At 41.1% G+C, this 26,432-nt stretch overlaps 1 protein-coding gene across 1 annotated transcript in view; it reads left to right on the top strand.

Annotated features, from left to right (window-relative positions):
- LOC309558707 (transmembrane protein 132D-like) overlaps positions 1 to 26,432 on the top strand; it is a 1,473,975-nt gene that overhangs the window by 1,332,404 nt on the left and 115,139 nt on the right. The gene's annotated exons all lie outside the window — the stretch shown is intronic.

Here is a 26,432-nt window from a genome sequence, read left to right as displayed (position 1 = left end):
TACATTGCCCATGCTTTATTAAAGTCATACAAGAGTTCTCCAGTTCCTAACCAGAAACTGGTCTCCTAGTAGTGCTTAAAGATAAGTTACACAGGTTGAACTTGATGGACTATCGCCTTTATTCAACCTCAACTACTATGTAACTATAAGTGACTTTTATGACATACAGCCTACAGGGTCCCAGTCCTAGCTTTACATTGACCATTGTTCTTGCAGGTTTGCTCTGCCCTACCCACAGATTACTATTGAAAAATGGGAAAGCAGATTGTGTGTTAGGATGCTCCGTATTCACTGTGAAGCAATGCAGCAAAGCCTCCCTCTCTGCCTTTTAACATCATCTAATGGTCCAGCCAAATAACAGCTATAGAGACTAATGTAAACTGGGCAAGGAAGGTGAAGGTAGTACAATCTGAAAACAAAGATTTAATTCATTATATAAATGGTCAGAGCTAAGCTTAAAGTAACTTTCTCATTTTCTATGTAAGCACAAACAGTAAAATAATATTCAAGCATAAAGAAATTCTCCAGACTGAGTTTCACAAAGCATCGTAAATAATTCAAGGGGTATTTACAAGATAGATTATTTCGATGTACAGTATATATATATATATATATATAGTGACAGTACTGTTCCCTGTCATGGTGTTTGTTGCCAAGAATTCTGAAATAGGCAGGTTGAGAGGCTCTAGGAGGATTGCTTGATTTGGAGGAAAGTGCTTTATCAGTTTCCTGTGTGGTTGGTAAAATCCAGTTGGGGACCTGGAGGCTGGAGATTTCATAGCGATCTGGGTGGGATGAGATCTCCAATCCTGGGACCAGGTCTTGGGAACCGCCGGCACACTAGTAGTGCAGGTGTGTCTGAGTCTTTTAGTAGAAACAGGACCAAGGCTCTGGGCTCCACCCTCCCCAGGAGTTCTGGTGTGCAAGGGAGAAGCATGCATTTCTGAACTGTATAGTCTGACAGAGCAGACAGAGGGTCCAAGCGTTTAGGCTGGAGCAGCAAGGAAGCTGGAAAAGAGTGCTAACCGAGGTACAGTGTTTGTACATGAACTCTGTTATATTTTGAAGGGGGCTGAAGCATAAAGCCAGAGCAGTAGTGCTGCTAAAGAGAGCCAAGTGGTTCAGTATTTTTCATTTACATTGTTGCTGTGGAAAGCTGAAACCTCTGTGTGGGCAACTGTTCTGTTTTAGGACTTCTTTTTTCATTTCCTTTAACCACTTGCCTACCGGGCACTTTCACCCCCTTCCTGCCCAGGCCAATTTTCAGCTTTCAGTGCTCTCACGCTTTGAATGACAATTGCGCGGTCATGCTACACTGTACCCATATGAAATTTTTATCATTTTTTTTCACACAAATAGAACTTTCTTTTGGTGGTATTTAATCATCTCTGGGTTTTTTATTTCTTACAAAAAAAAAAGAAAAATGACAGAACATTTTTGAAAAAAAAAAGTTTTTCTTATTTTCTGCGAGTAAATTTTGAAAATAAATACATTTTTCTCCTTCACTGATGTGCGCTGATGAGGCGGCACTGATGGGCACTGATAGGCTGCACTGATGGGCACTGATGAGGTGGCACTTATGGGCACTGATGAGGTGGCACTTATGGGCACTGATAAGGTGGCACTGATGAGGAGGTACTAATATGCCGCACTAATGAGCACTGATAGGGGGCACTGATAGGTGGCACTGATGAGCACTGATAGGCGGCACTGATGAGCACTGATAGGTGGCACTGCTGGGCACTGAGAGGTGGCACTGATGGGCACTGAGAGGCGGCACTGCTGGACACTGATGGGTGGCACTGATGGACACTGACGGGTGGCACTGATGAGCACTGATGGGCGGCACTGGTGAGCACTGATGGGCAGCACCATCAGTGCCCACACTCAGTGCCCATAGTGCTGCGAATCAGTGCTCCTCAAGGCCTAGATGAGTAGGCACTGATGGGCACTGACTGGCAGCACTATGGGCACTGATTGTGGGCACTGATGGTGGGCACATTGTATTTTATTTACCTCTGTTGTAATCAGAGCACTGGTGATCAGTGCCCTGATTACCTTTTTCTGTGTCCCCAAACGGCTGATCGGCTCTGCTCCTTCCTCACACGCAGTCTCTGTGTGAGAAAGGAGAGCTGACAATGAGAGATGATCTCATATGTTTACATATGAGATCTTCTCTCATTGCATGGGCCGATCACGTGGTAAATGGCCGCTGTGATTGGCCATTTACCATGATCTGTGATTGGCTGTGTCCAAGGGACACGGCCAACACAGATTTTCCCCGTTGCGTGCTCGCGGGAGCGCGCGGGGAGCCTGTTACTGGGAGGCCGTATAAAGACGGCCTCCCGGAAATTAGAGCCCGCGCTGTAGCCGTCTTTCGGCTATAGCGCGGGCCGGAAGAAGTTAATAAAAGTGGGCCAAGAAGCCCTTTAAGGGCACAACTGGCATGAACTTCAGCTCATTGATAGGCCCTACACTAAGCTAATTAACCCCTAAACATTATGATATATATATATATATATATATATATATATATATTTTTTTTTTTTTTTTTTTCTATTTTTTTTTTATAGCATTTTGGAACATATTGCATTCACATTAACAATTTAAAAATGAACTTCACACCTATTATTCACTTCCCTACATCCCTCTTCTGCACCACTATATTTAAATATTCACATGTGTGCATAATGTGTCACAGATCGCTGCAGCATGCCTGCACATGTGTGGGGGAATTTCTGTGTTCTGATGCCATTGGATTCTGGTATCTGGGATCTTGCAGAAAGCCACAGTATTGGTACTACTGTGTTTCCCCGAAAATAAGACCTACCCTGAAAATAAGACCTACTGTTATTTTCGGGGAGGGCTGTAATATAAGCCCTACCCCGGAAATAAGTCCTAGTTTAGTGTAGGTAAAATCCTAGCATCCACTCTATTACTGTTTTATATAATTTCCAGTGTGTTTCTGTAATCTAATAGTGTGAAAGACCTTCGTTACAGCGCCGATCGGCGCTCAGCTGAACTCCCGCAATGCTCTCCTTCTCTTCTCATGTCAGAGGGGGATCTCAGTCCCTCCCCTCTGCCATGTTCAGAGTGGGTCACAGAAGCACACATTCCTGTATTTCGGCTCTCTCCTCCCTCTGCTGGCCGCTGTCAGTATCGCACACATTAATGTATCTCGGCTCTCTCCTCCCTCTGCTGGCACTTCCGTGACCCCCAGCTGTCAGCGGGGGAGAAGAGAAGTAATAGAGTGGATGCTAGGATTTTACAACCACATTTAGTAGGTTCACACAGGGGATTCCTGACAGGCAGGGAGGGAGAAAACAGCACAATACAGATAAGACCTACCCCGAAAATAAGCCCTACTGTGTCTTTTAGTGCCAAAATTAAAATAAGACCCGGGCTTATTTTTTGGGAAACACGGTAGCAGAGATCTGCAGGTCCCAATGAGCGAAGCACTGCCTCCTAAGATGTAACATCCCAATCCCAGTAGGAAGCGGAGTGTGTTTATGTAATTCTTGCCTAGGCAAGGAATCCAGTAGTGTTGTGCTGCAACACATAATACCTACTTTTTCTAAAAACACAGAAACATTTTATAACTTGACCTCTGGAAGGTTTTACCCCCTTTATGACCAGGCCATTTTTTGCTAATCAGCACTGTGCTACTTTAACTGGCCATTGCTTTGCCATGCAACACTGTACATAAATTAAATTAATATACTTTTTTCATACAAATCAAATTTTATTTTGGTAATATTTGATCATCACTTGTTTTTTTATTTTTGCAATATAGATAAAAAAGATAATAAAATATAAAACATAACCAAAACATAAAAAAAAACAATATTTCCTACTTTCTGTTATAAAGCATATTTAATAAAATTTAATTTGCATGACTTAATAAAGAAGCCTGATGTTGTTAGAAAAGTATATATTGTTCAATAGTACACAGACTAGCACCCACAGATGAGAATGTGGAATTCTAAGACAATAGAGAAAATGAATGACCCTAAAGAGTCAAGTTTTTAAGTTGTAAACCAAAAAATGTTTCACCACACTCTTTTACCTTTAAGTAATTGATCAGCAACCTACTATGGAGTGGTATGTGCACCCGCACCAACAAATACAGCTACTTACCAGATAATTCGACCTCATGAATTTAGGAGGTCAACTTTAGCTTTTCCCAGCTTAACTGCCCTGAGATTGGCTAGCCAATCCTGGTATCAATGAAGTTGTGGAGGTACTCACTCCAATCCAGGGATATATCAAGCCTCACTCAATGCTTGATCTGGTGGGGATACAAAAAAAGACTTCACATTGTGCAGATCAAAATATATTTATTGAACACCAAAAAAACAATAAAAACATTTTTTCTTTAATTCTATCTTTTTAGATATAATCTTTTTGATCTTTTTATCTTTTAGAAAGTGCAGGCCAACACCATAGGGCAAATTTATCAAAACTAGAGCAGACAGAGGGCTCCATACACAAAGTGGTATGTTTCTCCTTAAAAAAAATTGATAAAATACCACTCAGCTGTTTTAAAAAAGTTTTTTTTAGCACAAAAAAAGCTACTTAAATACTGCATAAGTCATTTTATGAAGCCTTGCGGTATTTTAGTAGTGAAAATATGCGGTAATTTAATACCTGGCACTAGCTAGCATACCTAATAACATTAAAGTGATACTAAAGCCTTAGTGTTTTTTTTTTTTTTTTGGTGATTAACAAACATGTTATTCTTACCTGCTCTGTGCAATGGTTTTGCACAGAGCAACCTGGATCCCCCATTTCTCACGTCCCATGCTGGTGCTCCTGGCTCCTTCCTCCTGCCAGGTGCCCCCACAGCAAGCAGCTTGCTGTGGGGTCACCCAAGCAGGTGGGCTCCCAACCCACAGCTCTGTGTGTCCATTCACCCAAAGAGCCGAGGTTCAGCCCCTCCCCCTCCGTCTCCTGGTTGGCTCACTGGCTGTGATTGACAGCAGCTCTGCCAAAAGCCAATCAGAAGTGCAAGTCCCCAAAGAGGCAAGGCTCCCGCTGGATTGAGAGGAAGCTCAGGTAAGTAATGGGGGGGGGCTGGGGGGGCTCCTGCAAACAGAAGGTTTTTTACCTTCATGCATAGAATGCATGAAGTTGAAAACCTTGTGCCTTTACAACCACTTTAATAAATAGGCGTTGTTAAGGAGTGTCCTTAACAACCACTAAACAACATGGTTGTTAAGGAGTGGGCGGCCAGCCACTGTGTCCTTAACAGCTAAATGTAAAAATGAATAAAAAACTGAACAAAAATGGCGTGGTGTCCACCCAAAATCTATACCAGACCCTTATCTGAGCATCCAGCCCGGCAGTTCAAGAAAGGGAAGGGACAATGCTCTGCCCCCCCAAAACACCTTGTCCCCATATTGTCGTGTTGATGTAAACAAAGGTCTCTTCTCCATAACCCTGGCTAGTGGTTGTGGGAATCTGTGGGTGGGGAGCCTATTGGAATCTAGAAGTCCCCTTTACCAAGGAGGCACCCAGATCCCACCCCCCCCCATGTGAATAAGTGTGGGGTACATAGTACCTCTACACATTCACCCCAAAAAAAGGGGTAGTTTAGAAAAAGACATTTGTTTTTGACAAGTCCTTTACTTAAAAAATAAATGTCCCCCAGTGTAATTCCATCATCAATCACGACATTTGCCACCATTGCCAACTTGAAAAAAGAAAAGAAATGGTCAGCTTGCACCGAAGGCTCCTGCCATCTGCCAGCTCCATGGTCTGAACTGTTCCTAAATTAATAAGAAGTGCGGTCACCCATTGATGTAAACCCCTTGTGACATCATTGACCCAACATGATGATGGATCTGCACGGGGGGATATTTATTTCTATTTTTTAAATAAAGGACTGTCTACTGTCTTTTTTTAACACTACATTATTTTTGTTTTGGTGAATGAGTAGGGGTACTATGTACCCCAGACTCATTCACATAGGGGGTGGGATCTGGGGGCCCCCTTGTTAAAGGGGCCTTCTAGATTTTGATAAGCCCCCGCCCACAGACTCCCACAACCACTGGCCAGGGTTGTGGGGAAGAGGCCCTTGTCCCCATTAACATTCCCCAAATACCGTATGCCTGGACCCCTACTTAATTTCCGCATTCATTTAATTATTTATTTGCTTCTGTGAATGGATTTTAACACCTGTTCATGTAGTATTTAATCAACATTTTCAGCGTTTTTTTGGTAAATACTGCACAAACGGTCCAGTGAATTGACAGTTTCAGGATCTCATGAGATAGATATTTAGGTAAAATGTGTTCTGACACCTAAATATTTCATGCAAGCTCATTATGTGAATGGAGCCTATAATCTCCAACAGCTGTGCATAGCAAGCAATCATATTCTATCATTAGTTTGTTCGGTGTTCGGTTAAGCTTCAAAAATGAAAAACGCTGATTGGTTGCCATTCACAGCTGCTCTAGTTTCTGTCTTCTCTGTCTGGTGCAACTCTGCATAGAAACCAATCAGGGTTTCCTGATTATTGAGGTCCTTAATTATTAGGGAGATGGCAGGCACCAGTGTTCTAACAACCTGTGACTCATATCTGTGAGGTACATTCAGCTGTCAGCTAGGGATTTCCAGATGTCAGGTGAATGTAAACAAAGGGATTGGGTAGTGTAAAAAAGGGGTGGGGTCTCCTCCAAAACTCATACCAGGCCCTTCAGGTCTGGTATAGATTGTAGGGTGCCCCATAAAATAAAACATTTGAAAATGGCATAGGGTCCCCTTGAAATTCATAAAAGAGCCTATGGTATGGATTTTAACGGGGAAAGCAAAAAACAGTAGAAAGCAGGAGTGTGTTCCCCCCAACTCCTGAACCATACCAGGCCACATTCCTTCAAAATGGGGGGTACATTTTCAGGGGAACTCCCTTAGAAAGGCACCATGTCTCTGTGTTGATGAAGACAAGGGTCTCTTCCCTACAACTCTGATCCTGTTTATGTGGAGGTCTATGGCAGAGGGCTTTACTGAGAGGGCTTTACTCATGATCAACGATGCCAGCCAAAAGAAAAAAAAACTGCTGACACATCTGAGCACATCTCTTCATTCCCACCAAATGATATTTCCCAACCCCTGTAAACAAAGGGACAAAGGGATGGAGCCAACCATAAGGACAGGTTTGTGAGGACAAGATGCTTTGCCAGGGGGGACCCCCCTAGCAAGGTACCCTCCCTTGTTGAGGGCATGTGGCCTGGTCTGGTATGGTCTCCTGCCTCTATCTTGGCCAACCAGGCTGTATGCTCAGATAAGAGTCTGGTATGGATTTCGGGGAGACCACATTTTTTTTTTGTTACACTATCCCCATCCCTTTGTTTACATTCACCTGTGAGTCCAAAATCTCTGGTTGTCAGCTGAATGTGCCTGGTAGGAATGAGTGACTGGTAGGACACTGGTAGATGCTGGCTTCCTAACAACTAGAAACCCTGACCAGGAAACTGTCACAATAAACAGAGGTAGTGATACCGTTGCTAAATGGTTCACTTCTCACTGCTCCTGGATGTTTACTTGTGAGAGGTTATACTGTGTGTCCTTAAATCAGGACAAATAATTTTTCAACGTCTGTTATACCAGGATTGGCCAGCTAAAGTCTGTTAGGCTTGGAAAAAGCAAAAGTAGACCTCCTAAATATATGGGATGTAGTTATTTGGTAAGTAGTGGTTCTATGGTGGAGGAGGTTCTGTGAATTTCCAATTGAGGAGCTCTGTGATTTTCCTGTTAAGAGTGAAGGTGTACACATCCCATTGTGGCTTTTAAGGAAAGTATACCTTGTTTAATTTGATAAAAAAAAAACCCGCACCCTAGAGCTACATTTTACTAGTCTCCTGCCTGCCACATCAGCCGCCCCCCCCCCCCCCCAACCACCTTGATGCTCCAAGCATGTATTTTCTTATTTTTTTTATACTTACCCTTTTCAGAAGCTTTTGGGTCAGTCACACGATGTGCTGTCCTATTCTTCTTATCTGCTATTGGGTGGTCCTCAATACCATTATTTACATTGTTGTAATGTGAGTGTTGGTAGCCATGGTGTTGCCTCCTAAGACGGTAGGCCCATATCACCTTGCACCCATAGGGTGTAGATTGAATGATGCTGGGTGCCATTCAACCCAGAAGAGAACTGATTGTGGATTGCAAAGCAAATACGTCTCTAGTCCCGGAGAGGAGGTGATGATTGTAGCAGCATTTTGTTTTTTCATTTTTATCATTTCTATTCTTTTCTTAAATTGAAAGTAGAATGTCTTCTTTATTTAACGAAAGGTTATCAGGGTACTTTATATTTTTAACACATGAATTGCAACAAATATGACATTTCTTTTTTTGTGGGAAAGGGTATAATTTCAGTTAGTCTAAGGCAGGGCAAACACTAACTATACACTGAATGTCACCAATTTAAAATCTTTATAAGCTATTATTTATTTATTTATTTATTTATTTATTATTAACTCTGAAGAAAGCATTGTCTTCCCTAAAATTCAGCATTTTCCCTGCAAGTCTGCAAAATTTGTATTATTATTATTTATAGTGAACAAGGATTGAATAATGCATAAGAAAATGTTTATTGCGGCGAGTAAGCCTAAACGACATTGTTTGTCCCCGGGGCTGGTGGCTTGTGCTTTTTTGATGTCTACTTACTCCAGCAGTCCCCAGCATTTCCCAGCTGGGAATCATACTTTGTCAAATTCAATTCTCTAAACATCATTGTTAAAGTAACTGTAAAATAATGGAAGAATTCAATACATTGTATTGAATATTTCAGGATACAGAAGAAAGTGACACTCTAGTGGAATCTAGCAGCGGGAACCAATTCTGGCTAAAATGTATTTCTTTGATAGTTGAATGTAGAAACACAGATTACTAGATAAAAGAAAAAAACAAAAACAAAACTAACAGAATACATTAATTTAAACACAATGACCACTTTTTATTGGCTTGGAATCTTACAGAATATTATTTATGTTTAAAAAAAAGGTTATGAACGAACAATGATAAATGAGCTTTAAAATTTCTTGCACAAATAATAGTCAAATCCATCTAGCATTGAAAAGATGTGCCACACATTGCAAATTGTACCAAAAGGTCATCTCCTTTGTGCTGTATTCTGCAGTTCAATGTTCCATAACATGGTAATACCTTTACCGGAAAAACATTTATCTATGTTTCTTTTTATACACAGGTCCGTATTTTTCAAGCTGTGTGGACATGCTGTCACTGACAGATCCCAATTACTATTAATGTTCAGTCAATCAAATTGGATCCCAATCATGTGATCACCTTTTGTCAGACTATGTTAAAAATCTGAGCAGGGTATTTATTAAAACAATATACCACGTAAAATCCTATATAGCCTTTACCAAACAATGTTAAAATGATTTATCTAAGAAAATTAGCTATAGCAATATTAAGAAGTTAAGTGATGGATACTTAAAGGGGAGCTCTCTTAAGTGAAAATTAAAAGTCAGCAGCTACAAAAACTGTAACTTCTGACTTTTAATAAACAGCCATATTCAGCGGTGTTCTTACCCCAGACGTGTTCTCCTTGTGTCCTCCCTCCCCGACATCCTTACTGTGGACACCCGGCTGTGGCAGCCTGCGGCTTCACAGCCAGGTGCCCACTGTACATGTGCTAGGGGCGCTGCACTCTGTGACTGGTCCCAAAGTGTTTTGTGACCTGTCATGTGTCCCAGAAGACTGCAGGAGGTAGGAAGGATGGAGAACTCCTGCTTCCCATCACCAAAGGTGATCAGAGCATAAGTGGGAGCAGGTACCTGTCAAAATCCGGTACCCGCTCCCCCCTCCCCAAAAGCTCAATTTCACAAGCAGGAGCTGGAAAGGAGACCTTAAAGCGGGACTTCCCCTTTTGGGTGGAGCTCTACTTTTAGTTATTGAATTTTGCCTGGGCATCTTGATTTAAGGGTGCTTGTTTGGAGGAAAGCAGGGAAAGTAGTTCACACTTTGCAGCATTATAAGACCTGTACAATTCTATAGAAAAGGGTTATGTTTTAAAAGGGGTCTATTAAACTAAAGGGTAGCATTCATTTCTTTTACTATTGTAGCTTTGGCTAATTTAATGGCATCCTCCTCTTTTTATCACCACAGGAAATGTTTGAAAGAAAGGAAAATTGCTACTGTTTTTGAAAATGTTAAGTTTTAAGTTTAAATTTTAAAGTTTTAACCAACAAACTTGATGGCATGTAGCCAATATGCAGAGCATAGCTGCCCTAATGGCTAAATACACTGTGACTGCATATACTGTACTAGTAAACAAATATGCTTTTGGTTCTCCAAAAAAACATTTTTCCTACCTGTGCGCATACAGGCTTTATGCCTATTAGGAATAAGGTTCAGTGTTGCCACTACCATGGGCTCGCAAATCCCACAGATCACAAACTTTGGGCCAGAAATTTTTGAGATTTGCCATCAGAAATAGGAAACAACCTATAAGCGCATAAACTTTATCCCTAGTCGGCTGCTAATAATTTAAAGGAATAGATAACTGAGAACCCGTTCTTTTAAAAGGGTAGGCTCACAGCAACCATATTGTAAGGGTGTGTTGGGGCTGAAGATTCTGTGCAGGGAGAGATACTTTTCAAAACCACTCACTTCCCATCCTCCGTGCATACGTATATGCCTTAGGACGGGAGTGATTTTATCACAATAATGGCTATAGCTGCAGCCATGATTGTGGTATCAATTTTTAAAGCAGGCATTGAGCTTTCATGTAAAAGTGATCCAAGAAGCTATACAGCCTCCCAATCACTTTTACAGGTGGTGGAAGAGTGTCTCACCTCCCATAGCCAACCGCTGCCCTTACCGGACTCTCCTGTCCCACCAGGTACTGATGTGACTGATTGCACTACGCAGAGTGAGATTCACTATGGATGCACTACGAAAAGTGAGGGGAACTTCCGTTGTTCTTACCTCTCTATGACATCAGAAACCAGAAGCAATAAGGATTTTGTCGATTACAGTTTTGGTTTGTTTCTTTACAAGCCATTACTGGTAAAGCATTTGATCAAACAAATCTCAGTTTGACCAGATCCTTTGCAGGCAAAAGGAAAGATCTGGGGTCTAATAGACCTCAGATATCACCATAAAGAAGACCTTTCATATCCCATGCTATCAAAAGGGATGTTGTAATAATAATATTTCAAAAAATTATTTTAAAGTGCCTCCATCCCCCTGTATGTGCAAAAAAACAGTAATCATACTACACATGTCAGTGAGAGCAATAATTATACTTCCAGACCACATGTGTAACCTTAAACTCGTAATCTGTAAAGGCTTTTAAAGCATTACCTATGGAGATTTATACTGTAGGTACCGTCGTTTCTCACCATTCCAAGGGTGCACACACTTTTAAAATGTGACATGTTAGGTATCTGTTTACTTAGTGTAACATAATATTTCAGATTTTACCCAAAAATGGGTATTATATTGTGCTTGTGTGCACTAAAGTTTATTAAAGTGTATTTTTATCAGAAAATTTGTGTTTGATAAACTGCTATGCAAATATTATCGATATATTATGTTTGTGGGTTCTTAGTAATTTTCTAGTAAAAAAACATATATGACAGAAATGTCAGAATTGGCTTGGAGGTGGGTAAATTATTTGTTTATTCATTTATTTTATTTATTTGTTTTAATGGCAGTACCATTCCCACAAGCTTTGCTTATTAGCCCTACAAATTATTTGTAAAGTGCTGTAAAAACTGTTTATTGTTTATTGTTGCGATTGGGCACTGTGTGACTTTAACGGACAATTGCGCGGTCGTGCGACGCTGTACCCAAATGAAATTGACGTCCTTTTTTCCCACAAACAGAGCTTTCTTTTGGTGGTATTTGATCACCTGTGCGATTTTTTGATCATGCGCTATAAACAAAAAAAGAGTGACAATTTTGCAAAAATAATAATATTTTTTTCATTTCTTTATATGAAATTCCCCCCCCCCCCCCAAAAAAAAATGTAAAAATCAAAATTTTTTAACATTTTAGGCCAATTTGTTTTCTGCTACATATTTTTGGTAAAAAAAATTGCAAAAAGCATATTTGGTTGGTTTGCGCAAAAGATATTGCGTTTACTAACTAAGGGAAAGATTTTTGTCATTTTTATTGTTTTTTTTTAACGAGTAATGGCGGCGATCTGCGATTTTTTTTGCGGGACTGCAACATTGCGGCGAACAGATCGGACTCTTGACTGACATTTTTGACACTTTTGGGGTTACCAGTGACATTACTACAGTAATCAGTGCTATACATATGCACTGTTACTGTAAAAATGACACTGGCAGGGAAAGGGTTAACTTTATTTGAGAGGGAGGGGTTAAGTGTGTCCCTAGGGGCGTGATTCTAACTGTGATTGGATGTGGCTGTGTGTGTAACAGCAGAGATCAACGGTCCTACATAGCAGGACCGTATGATCTGTGCTGTTACACAGGGGAGAATGACAGGCGGCTTTGTTTACATTAGCCGCCTGCCTTTCTCCCGGTGTAACCGACTATTGCGGGTAACCGACTATTGCGGGTGACCGACGGACATCGGGTCCGCCGGTCATTCGCGCGGGGGGGGGGTGTCTGTGAGTGAGCGGGAGCGCACCTCCGGCGGCACGCGCTCGTTCCCTAGAGCCTCACAGGCTAGCGACGTAGACCTACGTCACTTTGCCTGTGAGGGGCTGATTGCCTACGTAAATCGTCGTTAGGCAGTTGGTAAGTGGTTAAAGAGAGCGCAGTTTTCATATTGTTTATTTTACACATTTCAAGTTTGATTTGCCTTACAACCAGCTGCTTCACAATCAAAATATAATTATTTTAAAATTGATTTTACATTTAATATTTCCATAAGCATTTGTTATATTTGGATTTGTACACAATGGTGAGTTAATTTATATATATTTTATTTTGTTGGATTCATCCAGAGTGCGCAGGTAGAGGGTAAAGTTACACCCTCTTTTTAATATACTTAAATGTGCTGTCTGCCTAAGTTTTCTGTTACCTCTGCTTGTAATACTGCCTTGTTCTGTATACTTATATTGAAAAAAAAAAATGACACCTTCCAGGCTGTGTGATTCCTTATTCCCCTGCAGCACACTCAGAATAGTGATTGCTACAGTTCTTGATGTTTTTATATCAGGATGTACCTAATGATATCATTGATTAGCTGCTTCTTGCTGCAGCAGGACTTAATACATGTTTGATACACATGCAAGGGGTTGGTTGACCTCCAATACAGTAAGCCTGGAGGCAAAATGAAGATGAACATTTTGGCATTGAGTATAAAAGATCTGAAAAATCAACCTAATCTTCTACAATTGTAAATATTTATCCTGTCTCAATGTGAAACCAATAAAGCTAGCATAACCAAAGGAAAGCTAAATTGTCTATACTGCCTAACAGTCACATACATTTTATTTTTCAACGTTGTACCGAGCATCCTGTCCATCCAAACCTGGGGATCTCACAATGAACCTATTAATGTCTTTCTTCAAAAATGCAGCTGTGACACACATGTAAACACATGGGCTCTTACAAGACAATGAAGCACAAGGTAGTTTTTCATAGTTTTTCTTCCCTTGGTAGTCTTTAAAGTAGAACTCCAGATAAGAGTCTTTTAGTATATATTTTTTTTATATTTTTCACATTTTTATTGCTGTTTGTTGATAATTAGAAGAGTTCCCTTCAATTCACGTTCTTGTGATTTGTTAAGCCTGATACAGGAAGGAAGTAGAAACATTCATACATACATACAGCATTTTTAAATAGAGTAGAAAGGTGTGGAACCTTGGTTAGATTTTGAAAGATTGCTATGTCCCCAATCCCCAATGGGGGGGGGGGGGGGTATGCTGTGTTCCCATTGTGCCTGTAACTGGGGCAACCTGGGAAAAGATGTAAGGGAAATCTGTCCAAAAGACACAGATTTTCCTTACTTCTTTTGTAAAATGTAAAACAATGTAAAATAAATGTTGTCTTACATTTTCTGTAACTTTGAAATGTACTATAAGAGCAAGATGAATAATGCATGCATTAGGATATTTCCTTACAGATTCATGAGAAATTAAAAATAGCAAACAAGCTCCATGCAAGTAGAAAACAAGATATGATAGCCGTGAAGTTTTGTCTAAAGCCTCTTTCACACCTATGCAACCTAAAAGTCGCAATTTTGCTTTTTTTGCCGTGATTTTGACAAGACTTGAAGCAATACCTATGTATTTGGACCTCAAAAAGCATTAAAATCATCCCAAAGTAGTGCAGAAACGACTTTAACCACTTTACCACTAGAGGATTTTGCTGTCTTACGTCTGGGCCACTTTTTGCGATTCGGCGCTGTGCGACTTTAACTGACAATTGCGCAGTCTTGCGACGCCATACCCAAACGAAATTTACGTCCTTTTTTTCCCACAAACAGAGCTTTCTTTTGGTGGTATTTTATCACCTGTGCGATTTTTACTTTTAACTATAAACAAAAAAAGAGCGTAAATTTTGAAAAAACAACAATATTTTTCACATTTTTTTATATGAAATTCCCCCCAAAAATGTAAAAATCAAATTTTTTTTAAATTTTTGGCCAATTTGTTTTCTGCTACCTATGTTTGGTAAAAAAAATTCACAATAAGCATATTTTGATTGGTTTGCGCAAAAGTTATTGCGTTTACTAACTAAGGGAAAGATTTCTGTCATTTTTGGTGTTTTTTTTTTTTAACGAGTAATGGCGGCGATCTGCGATTTTTTTTGCGGGACTGCGACATTGCGGCGGACAGAGCGGACGCTTGACTGACATTTTTGACACTTTTGGGGTTACCAGTGACATTACTGCGGTAATCAGTGCTATATATATGCACTGTTACTGTAAAAATGACACTGGCAGGGAAGGGGTTAATTTTATTGGAGAGGGAGGGGTTAATGTATGCCTGGTGCTTACTGACTTGTGTGGGGGGAGGTGACTGAGTGACACAAGGACAGATCCAAGGTTCAGCTATGCTGAACCCTGCAATCTGACCCTGCCTGTCACTTAGGAGATCCGCCCGCTTGTGTTTACACAAGTGGGCGGATCTCCACACTAGATCCCTGACGATCGGGGAAGAGCAGCGGCGATCGCCGCTGCTCCTCCCCTGGCCCGACTCCCGCTGTGACTGAATACAGCGGGAGCGAGCCTCCGGCGGCGCGCGCGCGCCGCAGAGGAAGGGGAGTGTCCGATGACGTAGATCTACGTCGTCAGACGATAACGAGCCACTTTGCCGCAGTACTATTACCGTACGCAGACGGCAAGTAGTTAAAGTTGTTGCGACACAGATATGAACGATACTCATAGGAAATCAGGGAGTACAAATTGTCATGCGACTTTGCAGTCCCAAGTCGCACAAGTGTGAAAGGGGCCTTAGTGCATCTGTGGCAACTGCTGTTTAGTACTCAGAAAGTACTCCTACAAGTTCTTATGGCTGTCTCTATACAATGTTTTTTTTCTTACTTAGCAGCATTCACACCATATAATATCCTGCCAACAAAGAGCACAAAGTATGGCTGTTGTGATCATATGGTGTTCAGGAGAACATAAATCTAATCTCTGTGCTGCCAGGCATAGATGTGTTGTACTTGTTCCTGCTTACAAAATATTTTGTAGTCCATAATATTATTTATAATCATGCAGTAATTCAGCTTATGAATACTATCCCACTGCTGTTGTGGCTTGTCCATCCAATGCTACCCAGGGCCCATCAATTATTCCTGTTTTGACTTGAAGTGATATTAGGCAAAAAGCCAGTAGGAGATTCTCTTTTTCGTAAAGCAATCCAGATGTCTTGCTGCTAAATTGCTATCTATCATTTATAGAAGAAGGAGGAATGATGCTCCTACCTCTGTGAAACATCATGTCCTGGGCGATCTAATGAATTCTGTGATTTCTACACAAAAAAAAGCAAAGACATTCTGACAATCATTAAAATAGATGCCTGACATACTTTTAAATACACAAGGCTCCCTTGGGAGAATTTCTAAGAATTTGACAAATGGACAAAGAAGCTACACAAAAGGATATGTACAAAATAGCTCTAAAATAGATCCAAATGTAACATGCAAAAGGGATGCTATAATCTAGAGAACAATGGGTTAAAAGTCATGGAGCTTTAACAATGAGTTAAAGGTGAACTCCAGGCAAAAAACAAAATTCAAAAATAAACATATAACAGAAATAGCACATTTTCACTTTTTTATTAGTGCAAAAAGTAATGTTTGCAAAGGAATATATTTACATTGTGTTGCATATTTGTTGGAAGCAAAACATTCAATTTGGTGACGAGTCCTGAATGATCCCAGCTTCTTTGTAGATAGTTTCTAAAACTAGCAATATCATTTATTGGATTAAAAAAGCTATGGACTCCAAAGAGAGAAACATCATTTTGTCCCTGTACGAATCATTAGTAAGACCTCATTTGGAGTATGCAATTACATTTTGAACATCGGTTCACAAAAAGGATATTGGGGAACTGGAGAATGCTCAGAGAAGGATAACTAAACTGATACGATACTTGGAGAACTTCTGGAGGAAAGATTTGCTAACCTAATTTATTCTTTCTTGGGATAAATACATGGTGGTCGATATAGTGAGCATGGTGTTGAGTTATTCACTTGCATATCATTACAATGATTTAACCTCCACATATGGAAGGACTTCTTCACAGTAAAAGCTGTGAAAATCTGGAATAGGCATCCTCAAGAACTAGTCCCGGCGAGCTCAGTAGATTGTTTTAAAAAATAGCTAGATGTATTGCTAAATGCACAAAATGTAACTGCATATTACCATTTATAGGTAATAACAACAGGGATTCTTGATCCGGGGAATATCCAATTGCCTCCGGGGGGAGGGAGGGGGGGTCAGGAAGGGTTTTTTCCCCCGCTGGAGCAAATTGGACCTTGCTTTACTGTCTTTTGCTTTCGTCTGGATCAACTGTGGTGATAGGATTGTGTATATAGAGGTTTTCTACTGAAGTTTGTATACTCACATTTCCTCCAATGGTCCCGTCCCTAACCGTCACTAGCTTCTTCTCCTGTGTGCCAGTTTTTAGTCATCCTTATTGGTTGATGTGGGATGACCTAATTTATGCACATGGACAGGAGACCATCTGGAGATTGGGCCGGGCCGCTGTAAGCTGAGCAGCGCATGCACAGTTCAGTTTACCTGCCAGGGAATGCTGCGAACAGCCAGGTAATTGTATTTTTTGTATGCCTCTTCTGCAATAAAAACCTGCCTGCTTGCCTACAGTGTACAACTGTCAAAATTTAGTTCTGCTTTAAATTAACTAGATGTACGTTTTAGTCTTTAGTCTTCTTTCAACCTGACTATTGTTTAGCAATCTAACTATATAGCAGCTAATGTGAGGCTGATGCATGTGATAGAGGAGCTGTCCATAGTGCTGAATATATGTTTTCATGCATGTGTATCACTCACAAAATATTATTTCTTCAACATACATCACGGGACACAGAGCAGGCTATACATCGTGACTCAAGGTGTTTTCAGCAGGGTGGTATACAGGTCCAGGGCAGTGGACCCCAAGAAAAGCGTAATCGAGTCCCTGAGCGTCTGATCATTGCCAGCCATGATGGATGAAGATTTGGGGTCATGTAGGTGTGGGCACTGGGGTGGATATGACATCACAGAGGGCAGAACCAGCAGCCATCTTAGTGCCCAGAATGGAGCCAGCTTCATTTGGGTGCAATGAATGGCAGTGGTTCTGATCGCACTAGCTTGGCTGAGGAGAACATGGTATTCTGACATTGTGAATATGATGGTAGATGGTCTATGGATGCTTCTGGCTCAACCAGACAGCCTGGCACAGGGTCCAGTTCTTCAATCCCTTTTTATGGTTGCTGACTTTATTTGACTTGGCTGTTGAAGCCAGAGTTTGGAAGGATAGAATGGCGTCTGATGCAGTCATGCTTACAATATTAAGAGCCAGGGTGGCTTTTTCCAAGTAGATGTACTAAGAACCTGGAAATCTATGCTACCTGGTGTAAAGCCAGGAGTTTTATCTTCCTAAATACACTGTGGGTTGGATGTTGGCTTTCCTCCAGCCTGGAGTGTATTTGAACCTGGCCTATCAAGGGATAGAGTTCTGCCTTTGGTGTTTTCCAAAGCCAATTGTTTAGTGTGTGCTTTTCTTTAAAGAGTGGCACACATGGTTGCCCTTATCCCATGGGATCTCAATTTGGTATTGCCAGTTTCACAGAAACTGCCTTTTGAGCCATTCAGGGATCTTCCGTTTATTTTAAGTCGTAGTCTTTTGACTAAAATGCCATTTTAGTTAGACATGTGTGGTTCGTTTCCTTCCGAATAAATATGTGGACAAATTTTTTATTATTCAGAGAATCGGTTATATCTGAATACCCAAATTGCAGTATAAACAAAGTTTACCTAATTACTCAGAATAATGAAACAAAATTTGTCAGAATTTCAGAAATTCCAATTGAAATTAGAATCAAATTTTACATCAAATTCCAGTTGAATTGGAACTGTAAACATATTTCTGAAATCAAAGAATGTGTGTGCTATTAGAGTACCATATTGAAATAATGCTGTTTTTGTTAAGCCAAAGATGATTTAAAGCAGGCATGTCCAACCTGCGGGCCGCCTGCCGCATGCGGCCCGGAACCACATGCAATGCAGATCACCGGCCACCCACTGCCTGCTGCCATTTTTTTTTTATTTGGGGGAAGTCAGGCCAGGGGCACGACCACGGCGGCCGAATGTTGTATTCGTTTTAGTCGTATTTTAGTCATCTGAATTGTTTTAGTTTTAGTCATATTTTAGTGGACTTAAATCTCCAGTACATTTTAGTGGACTAAAATCTAATGGGTTTAGTTAAATTTTAATGCATTTTTTAAGCATTTCTCTAGAATTTCCAAATACATTATATACTTCTGGAGTGCAAATCTTATAACCTGTTATTAATCATGGTATTAAGGTTTGAACATGCACCACAGACACAGATTTACCATAGAGATTTATAGTGTCTTTATAAAGAAAAGCAATTCATAAACAAACAAAAAAATAGCTTTTTGACAAACAGAAGTGCAACTTTAAAATATATTTTTTTTAAAACAGAAAACAAAACTGTAAACTCTTTTGGCTCAGCACAGGACAGGGTGCATTATACTTTGGGGATGAGGAGTTGACCTGCAAGTAGGGATGGGGAAGTAAATTGGACTAGGAGAGTGCAGAGGGCAGGGAGCATTATACTCTGAGGATGGGGAGATGACCTGCAAGTGGGGATGGGGAAGTAAATGGGGGTAAGAGAGTGCACAGGGCAGGGTGCATTATACTTTGAGGATGGGGAGGTGACCTTCAAGTGGAGATGGGGAAGTAAATGGGAGGGAGTGCACAAGGCAGAGAGCTAGATGGTCTGGGGAGGCTGTTGTGTTACACAGTGCTAAGTACTGCTACCTTGCTTGGAGGGGAAACATTTACCCCGTCACATCCAGACAGACGCAATTCCAAGGCCCTCCACATGTTGAATATTTGAATTTGACTGCTATAGTCAGGAAGTCAGGTTTGAGTTTTGTCCTTTCTAAAAGAACAAGGAAAGGTCAGGTGGCTACTAGGACCATTTCTCATTTAATTCTTCAGCTTGTTTCCCAAGCCAAAAGCTTAATGGTAACCTTCCATCATTTTTTTAAGTGACGGCTCATTTTACCAAAAGTGTAGGTGCCATATGGGCTATCGTCGTAAGGTCTCAATAGCTCAAGTTTGTGTAGCACCCCCCCTAGGTAGGTGCTAGAGAGTGAGTATAGTTTTGGCTCTGTCTGCCTATCAGAGGAGCAGCAGGCAAATTCTATATTGCTTTCTGCTTAACAGAGAGCAGGATATGTGAGTTAGGTCTGCTCATAGTGCTCAGTGTGTGATTCATCTGGTCTAGGGGAATGTTTCACACTGGTCCAATAGGGAGGCATATGGACAGTGGAGGAAACCTTGACCAATGGGTACACAGGCTTTGATACAGCCCCAGTGCTTAGCACAGATTGCTTGTTTCGGTGCATTGTAGGGTGTGGTATAAAAGCTAGGAGCACATGTGCTGTGGGGTCTTTGGCTGGTGAGCAGAGTCCTGGAGGGAGGGTGGTGGCTGTCTCCTCCTCTGTAGCAGTGGCATGCAGTCACAGGCAGTTGCCTGGGGACCAGGAAGGAAGGAGCTGAACCCAGAGGTCCATGACAGCTGACTGGAGGGGTTGAGGTACTGGAGACCCTAAAAAAACAGTATCATGAGTACAGGGAATCGTGTCTAGGAGCCTGACCTGAGGGGGCCACCCCGATGTAGGATAGTCAGAGGACGGGTGTCAGCAGATGGAGTGGAAGGGGGTACTAGGAGTGTATCCCGAAGATAATTCATTCTAATAAGTAATCCTAAATTCATCTAATTGGCAAGGTGAATCAGCAGTCTGGCAGCATCATCAGATAGGAGTCCTCATCTGTTGTGAATAGTTCAAGTTGGAGTATCCCACTCTTCCCTTTTCCCATCCCTAATTTAAAAAAAAACACAAAAACAACAACATCCCCTAGACTGATTATTGACTGAGCCAGAGAGCAAAGAGGTAAATTGTGCATGCTGCCGTTGCTAACGGTAACCCAGGGGGACCTGAAGGTGTAATATCCAGCAGTCCTCAAGGGGGCAGTGCTACATTTGTGAAGCTGCTACCTAGGGTTTGGTTCACCTTTACAAGATTTTATCAGGAGGCTGTAAAAGCCATTGAGGACGCTGCCATTAGCAGCAGTGTTTTTTTTTTTTTTTTTTTTTTGCAGGCTTCTGTATAGCTTATTTTTTCTTTTTTTTAATACATATATGACACCCAGCCTATTATAAATAGGGTATAGGTTACAGTAAGCACGTTTTCCAATTAAATGTTCTACTGTTGCCACAATAAGTATTACAGAGTGACCATATGGAGATGTAAACAAAGTTGCTACATTATTTACTATTGTTCAGCTGGCTTTGGGCTTTCTTAAAGAAGAATAAAACTATCCAATAATTTCTATGATAGAGAGAGATGGATCATATTAATTACACAAACTGTCTACTCAAACCCATCTCATTCTTATTTTAGTACTACATTAACAATTTATACAAACAGATTATTTCTACAGATACAGATTCTGTATGCTTTGAACTTTATCACTTTGGGTGGGGGGCAGGGGGACCGGCAGAGGAACTGAGAATAGAAGGATCAGGGCTGTCCAAAACCATTGCACAAAGCAGGCACGTATGACATGTTTGTTATTATAATTTTTAAAAACACAAGCATGCTTTACAATCACTTTAAGGCCCCTTTCACACTTGTGTCTTGCGACTTGGGACTGCAAAGTCACATGACAAGTCGTACTTCATGATTTTCAATGAGTACCATTCATATCTGTGCGACTTCACTACTTTGGTCTGACTTTGATGCGTTTTGATGTCCATAACCCTCAAGATTACACAGGCATTGCTTCAAGTTCAGTCAAAATCACGTCAAAATCGTGACTTTTAGGTCGCACAAGTGTGAAAGGGGCCTAACTCTAGGCTGATATAAAAGACTTACATTAATGCAGCTCTAAATTTTTTTAATACATCCTTATATGTGTTTTTTGACTGTAAGCAGTGTAAGAAACTGGATTGTCTTAGAATTTTGCAGTCCCTATAAGCAGAACATTTTCTAATAGAGAGTGACATAGAGGGGAACTCATCAGTCTGATGATTCTCCTTTCACCTTTTAATATCGTTGCCCAATTTGGTCAGTGATGTCAGCGCTATTCCAGCCCCTTTGTTTATATAGCTGGGGATTCCCAGGTAAGAACATGGTGGGTGCTGACATTCACTTCTTTCTTATCCACCTTTGACAAAAGAAGCTTTCATATACAGTATAGTAGCAGTACAAAAAACTGAACAAGCTAGTCTGGCATGAGTACAAACACTTGACCAAGCAAGGTTCAGTGGGAACCTGTGTTCAGACTGAATCGAGAGCTCATTCCTAATTGCCAGGAACAGTTCCCAGGGTAGTAGTCCTCTAATTTTATGAGTACATAAGCATTTCTAAAATGGGAATTAACCACTTTAGCCCCGGAGGATTTTGCTGCTTAATGACCAGGCCCTATTTTGCGATTCGGCACTGCGTTAATTTAACGGACAATTGCGCAGTTGTGCGACACTGTACTCAAATAAAATTGGCGTCTTTTTTTCCCCACAAATAGAGCTTTCTTTTGGTGGTATTTGATTTCCTGTGCGATTTTTATTTTTTGCGCTATAAACAAAAAAAGAGTGACAATTTTGAAAAAAAAAACAATATTTTTCACATTCTGTTATATAACATTTCCAAAAAAAATGGAAAAATTAAAATTTTTTAACATTTTAGGCCAATTTGTTTTCTGCTACATATTTTTGGTAAAAAAAAATTGCAATAAGCGTATTTTGATGGGTTTGCGCAAAAAGTTATTGCGTCTACTAACAACGGGAAAGATTTGTCATTTTTATTTTTTTTACTAGTAATGGCGGTGATCTGTATTTTTTTGTGGGACTGTGACATTGTGGCGGACAGATCGGACCCCTAACTGACATTTTTGACACTTTTGGGGGTACCAGTGACATTACTACAGTAATCAGTGCAAAAAATATGCACTGTTACTGTAATAATGCCATTGGCAGGGAAGGGGTTCATACTATTAGTGATCAAGGGGTTAAATGTAAGCCTAGGGGAGTGATTCTAACTGTGGAGGGGTTGGGCTTGTGAGATCATCACAGACACATGTGATCCTATATAGCAGGATCACATAGCCTCTGTGATCACTTCAGGGAGAAGGACGGGTGGCTGTGTTTACATCAGCCGTCCGTCCTTCTCTGTCAGCAGGGGGAGATTGCAAGTGGCCGGTGGCCATCGGAGCCGACTGTCACACGCACTGGCTCCCCGGCTGACGATTGGGGGCAAAAGCACGGGGCGCGCTCGCCCCCTAGTGTCTCCTGAGCAAGTGGCGTAATACTACGTCGGTTTGCCCAGGAGCTGCCGCCTGCCGCAGTCAAGTGGTTAAAGCCGCCTATACTTTTCTCCCCTCCAGCAAAGCAACATCTGAGGGCTTCTTTGCCGATGCCAACATTTTTTACTTGGCCTTTTTGCAGGTTTGGCATTTTTGGCCATCTTGAATGACCAGCCTGGGATGACAAAACCCCCTCACACACATGAGAGGTAATTCATCATGACACTAAGGCCTGTACACTGAGATGCACAAGTGCAACTTGGAAAGTCTATTATCAAGTGAATGTTTACTTGATAAATACAGCTGCAAAGTTAAACCCTGTTAAAACCCATTTAACCTATATGTGTGTATGTATATTTATAACTAAAAGCAAACCTTTTTTTTAACAAATTTGGTGAATGAAATTTTTAGGCACCAAAATACACAAATTGTCTAAAAAAATAGTTTTTATTACAATTAGATTAAAATACATAGTAAAATTTTTAATGCTTGCAATATACTACTCAGAAAACCACAAAAACATCACCATGACCGCCAATATGGCCACACCATAACCATGTAAATACACCAATGAAATACAGCCATCAATATCTAAATGGGCCTGGTGTAGGTTGATGTGTGGGAGAGTGAAGCTCCACGTGTTTCACGTGGATGCGCTTCTTCCGGAGCTTGAAGTAGGTATTCTGAGAGAAATAAAGATATTCAATAATTACAAACATGCACGAAACCCAAGTACACTGGGGAATGGAGGAAACAGAGTGGATGTGGACACACATAGACATGGCCGCCCACCACCATGGCAAGGAAGACCTTGCTCAAGAGGATAAAAGAGAATATGGTGCAATGTAAGATCACAAGTCACTAAGTTGACCACTGGTCAGCTAGACATATGATAGTGCCACCCATAGCACCCTAAACAGATAGCAAAGGACAGAAGGCAGTAGTAGAGTAAGCAGCGACAGTAGTTCCATAACGTCAATTGGGGGGTCTGTGCGGAAAACCTCAGACCAAACAGGAATAAACATAATCACCATTCACGATTAACTTCCACAAAACTAAGAGGGGTATATGCTAATGCCAGGAGCCTAGCTAAGAAAATGGATGAGTTGGAAATGTTCCTTGTGGGAATAACAGAGACTTGGTTCGACCCCTCACATTACTGGCTGGCCAATATCCAAGGGTATTCGGTGTGCCGGAAGGACAGGGTAGGAAAAAGAGGGGGAGGGGTATGTCTCTATGTCAAGAACAACGTAAGGGTGATAGAGAGGAGTGATATTACGGAAGGGATGAGTATGGAGTTAGAATCCGTGTGGGTAGAACTCCATAGGTAAGAAGAAAAGGGAAAAGTAATTGTGGAGGTTTGCTATAGGCCACCCAACCAAAGGGAGGAGGTAGAGCTGGAATTTTTATCACTATTGGGTAAAGTGGCAAAACTGGGATCAGTCATCATATTGGGGGACTTAAATTATCCCGACATTGACTGGGAAGAGGGGACTACACACTCACAGAAGGCCTGTCTATTCACGGAAACCTTACAGGATAACTACATGTCACAGTAGGTGGATTCTCCTACTAGAGAAAATGCAGTCCTGGATCTATTGATCACTAATGACTCAGACCTAATCTCGGAGGTAGGAGTCCAGGACAACCTGGGCTCTAGCGATCACAGGATGATCACATTTAGTGTAAATAACAATATAACAAGGCAAGTGGGGAACATAAGAACCCTAAACTTCAGAAGGGCAAACTTTCCAAAATTGTGCTCATTGATGGAAAGGGTAAACTGGGACCAAACCCTGGGATCACTGACCACGGAGGAAAAATGGGAATGCTTTAGGAACATATTAAACAAATGCATCTTGCAGTGCATTCCTATGGGAAATAAATTTAGAAGAGACAAAGCCAAACCTGGCTGGCTAAACCATAATGTTAAAAAACTTATTAGGGAAAAAAAAATGGCCTTCAAGAAATATAAATCAGAGGGCACAGTATCGACTTTCGAGCAATACAAGGAGGCAAATAAGAAAAGTAAACACAAAATCAAAATGGCTAAAATCAACTTTGAGAGACAAATAGCGGAGGATAGTAAAAAAGACCCAAAGAAATTCTTTAAATATATCAACAGCAAGAAAACTAGGGCAGAGCATATTGCACACATAATTAACGATGATGGGAGGATGGTTACAGAGGATACTGAAAAAGCATCCGTGCTGAATGCTTTTTTCTCGTCAATCTTTACACAGGAAAAGGAGGGGTACACTGACCATGACTGTATGGTTAGTAGTAATACACAGGACTTGCCACTATGGCTAACAGAGAGTGAAATTAGGGAAAGGCTGGATAAACTTAACACAAACAAATCACCAGGCCCGGATGGCGTACATCCGAGAGTACTCAAGGAACTCAGTAAGGTTATATCTAGACCACTGTTCCTGATCTTTGCTGACAGTATTATGACAGGAAATGTACCAGGGGATTGGAGGAAAGCTAACGTGATACCGATATTTAAAAAGGGGCAGAGGCATATCCCGGGAAATTATAGGCCGGTCAGTTTGACATCGATAGTATGTAAACTTCTGGAGGGGATGATAAGGGACTATATCGTAGAGTTTGCTAAAGACAACAACATCATCAGCAGTAATCAGCACGGGTTTACAAATGGGCGTTCTTGTCAAACCAATCTCTTAACATTCTACAAGGAGGTGAGCTGTGAGCTAGATAGGGGGAGACCAGTGGATGTGGTGTACCTGGATTTCGCTAAGGCGTTTGATACAGTTCCCCACAAGTGCTTAATTTATAAAATAAGGTCTGCAGGTATTGACAGCAGGGTTTGCTCTTGGATACGGAACTGGCTAAAAGGGCGTGTCCAAAGGGTGGTCATAAACAGCGCATACTCAGACTGGTCTGAGGTGGTAAGCGGGGTCCCCCAAGGCTCAGTCCTGAGACCAACCTTGTTCAATTTATTCATAAACAGCATTGAGGACGGGATCAGTAGTTCGATATCAGTTTTTGCAGATGACACAAAATTGGGCAGGGCAATAACTGCACAGCATGAAGCAGATATCCTACAGAATGACTTGGACAAAATAACGGAGTGGGCAATGACATGGCAAATGAGGTTTAATGTGGAGAAGTGTAAGGTTTTGCACTTGGGGACTAAAAACATAAAAGCACAATACATGTTAGGGGGGGGGAACTCTTGGGGGAATCAAAAATGGAGAAAGATCTGGGAGTCTTGGTTGATGATAGATTAGGCAATAGCATGCAATGTCAAGCGGCAGCTACCAAAGCTAGCAGAATATTAGCATGCATAAAGAAAGGGATGTATTCCAGAGATAAGACTATAATCCTTCCACTTTATAAAAGTCTGGTCCGACCACATCTGGAGTATTCTGTCCAGTTCTGGTCACCAGTTC

The sequence above is a fragment of the Pelophylax lessonae genome (assembly GCF_965119305.1).
Source record: "Pelophylax lessonae genome assembly, chromosome: 1".
NCBI classification, from domain to species: Eukaryota; Metazoa; Chordata; class Amphibia; order Anura; family Ranidae; genus Pelophylax; species Pelophylax lessonae.
The sequence above is the reverse complement of the archived record's forward strand: the minus strand, read 5'-3'. Positions and strand labels throughout refer to the sequence as shown.